Here is a 4,642-nt window from a genome sequence, read left to right as displayed (position 1 = left end):
TCAGCACAGCTGTTAACTGAAAGCCTGAATTCCAAGAGACTCTACCTCATAAAGCTGACTGAGAAAATGATACCAAGATCAGCAAAGCTGTCATCGAAATCATCATAGTTTGGATGACTTTAGTATTAATCTGCAATGCAGAACAATTTAAGGTGTGTCCAAACTTTTGGCTGGGGCTGTATATGCATTGTTTTATTTTCAAAATGATGCACAACACACACTGTAAAGAACTGCATCTGTTATTCCAATACAAATATATCTGACAGTGTGAAAAACGTCCTGTGCAGTTTTGTTTCTCTGCAGTTTGATTTATTGGCTTTTTCTCAGCTGTTCACTTGATATATACTATATATTGTTCATTTTCTTTGTTGTTACTTTTCTGTTCTTTGATGTTTCTGTTGTATTCAACCTGGAATATTGCCTTTTTTACTGAATATACATAAGTAGTTTATGTATTAATTTATATATATATTAATTAATGTATATATGAACTGCCTACATTGCAACATGCGTAATAGAATGTATTGGGAAAGGGTAAGAAATGGACAAGAATAGATAGATAGATAGATAGATAGATAGATAGATAGATAGATAGATAGATAGATAGATAGATAGATAGATAGATAGATAGATAGATAGATAGATAGATAGATAGAGGCAGTAAATGCAGGAGAGGCAGTAGATGTAGGAGATGCTGTAGAGGCAGTAGATAAAGGAGAGGCAGTAGATGTAGGAGAGGCAGTAGATGTAGGAGATGCTGTAGAGGCAGTAGATAAAGGAGAGGCAGTAGATGTAGGAGAGGCAGTAGATGTAGGAGAGGCAGGAGAGGCAGTAGATGTAGGAGAGGCAGGAGAGGCAGTAGATGTAGAAGAGGCAGGAGATGCAGTAGATATAGAAGAGGCAGGAGATGCAGTAGATGCTGTAGAGGCAGTAGATGTAGGAGAGGCAGGAGAGGCAGTAGATGTAGGAGAGGCAGGAGAGGCAGTAGATGTAGGAGAGGCAGGAGATGCAGTAGATGTAGGAGAGGCAGGAGATGCAGTAGATGTAGGAGAGGCAGGAGATGCAGTAGATATAGAAGAGGCAGGAGATGCAGTAGATGCTGTAGAGGCAGTAGATGTAGGAGAGGCAGGAGAGGCAGTAGATGTAGGAGAGTCAGTAGATGCTGTAGAGGCAGTAGATGTAGGAGAGGCAGTAGATGTAAGAGAGGCAGTAGATGTAGGAGAGGCAGTAGATGCTGTAGAGGCAGGAGAGGCAGTAGATGTAGGAGAGGCAGTAGATGCTGTAGAGGCAGGAGAGGCAGTAGATGTAGGAGAGGCAGTAGATGCTGTAGAGGCAGGAGAGGCAGTAGATGTAGGAGAGGCAGTAGATGCTGTAGAGGCAGGAGAGGCAGTAGATGTAGGAGAGGCAGTAGATGCTGTAGAGGCAGGAGAGGCAGTAGATGTAGGAGAGGCAGTAGATGGCGTGACAAAAGAGCAAGTGCTTCCAGCATCCAGATTTACATTCAGTAATTTAACCAGAGGGGCTGCTGCCATCAAATGTAGTTGCTTGGTGACTAAGCATCCACCCCCCCCCCTCTCTCTCTCTCTCTCTCTCTCATACACTCTCTCCCTCTCTTCATCGCTTTCTCTCTGTCCTTCTGTCTATCCCTTTCCCTACCCCCTCGTCTGCTCTCTCCATCTCTTTCCGCTCTTTCTTTTTTTTTTACCTCTCTCACTTTGTATCTCTCTCTCTTTATTACTTTCTCTCTCTCCCCCTCTTTCTATCACTTTCTCTCTCTTCCTCTCTCACACTCTCTCCCTCTTTCTATCGCTATTGCTTTCTCCCTCTCTCTCTATCCTAATCACTTTCTATCTCTCTCTTGCTCGGTCTCTCTCTCTCTCTTTCTATCACTTTCTCTCTCACTTTGTATATCTCTCTCCCTCCTTATCCCTTTTTCTCTCCCATCCTCTCTCTTTTACTCTCTCTCCCTCTATCGGTTTCTCTCTCTCTCTCTCCCCCTCTATTTATCGCTTTCTCTCTCATCCTCTCTCTCTCCCTTTTTTATAATTTCTCTTTCTCCCTCTCTTTATCGCTTTCTCGCTCTCTCCCTTGCCTTCTTTCTCTCTCTCTCTCTTTCCCTCGCTTTCTTTCTCTCTCCCTCTCTCTCTCTCCCTCTCTCTCTCTCTCTCTCTCTCTCTCTCTCTCTCTGTAGAGACGAGTCACCGTGACCTGCACTCTTGGCACTGTAACTTTGTCTTTTTGCTTCTGTGCTGTAAACTCCCAGCAGAGATGTGCCAAGGGCATCGGAGCAGATCCTTAATAGAACATGCTCTCTCATTTACATCTAACATGCCACCCCCCACCACCCCCTCCACCCCCCAACACCCCCTCCACCACCCCCTCCGACCTCCTCCACTCCTCCATCCAGCCCCCAGCCATCCCTCCTCCATTCTTTCAAACCAAATCTCTGAAGGATGGAGCTGAATAGAGTTTCAGTTCCAACACTAGATGGCAGTGTTACATTTCGTGCTGGTTTTCTGCATCTTTTTCTTTTGTGGATCTTTTTTTTTTTTGTCGCTCCAGTGTCATATTATCTTACTTTCAAAAACAGGAGAAAATGTTTAAAAAAAAAAAGGAAAGAAATGGACGCGTGAGAGTCAGCACGTGCTTCCAGTCACTCACAACACGATTCATGACTCCTCGTAAATGCCGATTACCCACATTTCCAGGCGAATAACGCAGGCCGTAATGGAGAGAACGCTCTCGCGCATTTTTCGGCGCTCTCTCTCCGTTGGCTGAGGATTTGACTTTTACACACTTTTCCCAGGAGAGTTTCGTCTTCAGTCGCAGGAGTTGAGTCACCAAATATGGTGACAAATGTCTCGGCTTCCGCCGCCCCTGCCACTTACGGCGAGCAGCGGTGGGAAGAGAAAAATGTTACACAGTTGACAACTTCATGCTTCTGACAAAAAGAGCGTACCTTCCCCCCGCCCCCCCGGGATACGCTCTCCTGAGAGCTCCTCCACCTCAGGCTAAGTGGATGTGAAGCGCAGGTACTGACAATGGCAAAGCAGCATCCACTTTACTGACAGCCGGAGCTTCCTCAGTCATCCAACGCAACCAAAAATAGGTTAGCGCGGCTTTCAACTCATCCTGAACCTCTTCATCTTCCTGTTTGTGCCCCTTTTGTCGGTGTGTGACTGTATTTGATTGGATTAAAGGAAACAATATTGTCTTTTACAGCACCAAAACCAAAAAATCCGGGGCAGCATGGAAAATTCAAAAGTTCAATTATTCAGAATTTCCAAAAGCGATGTTCCTCAAAGATATAAGAATAAAAATAATAAAAAAGAAGGTTTGAATAGCTCTTCCTCTACAGTGCACAATATCCTTTAAAAGATTCAGGGATTCAGGAGACAATTCAGTGAGTAAGGCCTTATCTGAACACCCATCATCTGCATCAGGAACCATCATTCGTCATTCATCATAGAAATAGCTGATAGAACCACACAAGCACATGAAGATTACTTTGGCAAACCTTCAGTTTTCAAGCACTAACATTCTTTACAAGTTACATTCACTAAGAAAAAGTACTTAAAAAAAGACGGAAACCTTAATTTAACCATATTAACAAGTGGCATCGACTTCTCCAAAGGCTTGGAAGCATCTGGGATGAACCGTCACATAGTAGAAACTGGTGTTGTAATCAAATAAATCAATATTCCAGAAGCCAATCTTTCCAGAAGGAATGAATGCAGTGTGCTCTGGATAAAAGTTGAAAAGGACCATCCAGACTGTTATCAGTATGTTACAATAAGTCCAAAAGCCAGAGTGTTTCACGGTATCGGGTTTTTATCTGTTGTGTCACTTCTTTGATGCATCTTTTTCAAAGACAATGATGCATTTTTAGTTTCTTAGGGGCTTCTGAGGTAATTTTCCCTCTGTGATTTTATTCTTGTCCGGAACGACCATGTACGTGTTTTTATCTACTGTTTTTCACTGAACTCTGTGGTCCTCCGGTAATTTTACACACATGTGAAGTCAGACTCCGCCTCTTTTTGAACTGCTGTTGATGCTATAGCATGGCCGAGAAGCATCACAGCGCTAACACTCGGAGGAAAGCAGCGCAGCGACTCTGTTCTGATACATCAGTTGATCCACATCACCCTACGAGTGATGAAAGAGGGGAAGGAGCGCCATCTACTGTACCCACCCAGAGAGAGAGCAAGGCTTTTTTTCTTGTGCTCTCTCAGGGCTCCGGCAGCTGATGGCAATATTTTACTAAAATGCCTTTTACATAAGGTCCCAAAATGACTCTTTCTCTTCTTTGTTACTGTATTATATGCTACATTCATCTAATATAGAAGACCACACACACAGATCTCTGGCTCCCAAAAGTGGTGGTGATGAATCTTAGTCGTGATGAAGGTGTTCGATGGAGCTGAAGGACTGATGAAATTTGTGAGCGCTGAGGCAGAGAGAGAAGAAGGCTGGATGAAGCGCCGTGACCCGTGAGCTCTGACACGGAGTTAATGATAACTGAGCGATATCGATTCTCAGGTGTTTAAGGAACAACTGTTGAGAGGAGTGAGAGAACAGAGGTTTAGTGCATTCACTTTTAATAAATATCAACGACTGTAGAAAACATGGATGCTGTGGGTCC

The sequence above is a fragment of the Astyanax mexicanus genome, chromosome 20 (genome assembly GCF_023375975.1).
Source record: "Astyanax mexicanus isolate ESR-SI-001 chromosome 20, AstMex3_surface, whole genome shotgun sequence".
Classification (NCBI taxonomy): domain Eukaryota; kingdom Metazoa; phylum Chordata; class Actinopteri; order Characiformes; family Acestrorhamphidae; genus Astyanax; species Astyanax mexicanus.
The sequence above is the reverse complement of the archived record's forward strand: the minus strand, read 5'-3'. Positions refer to the sequence as shown.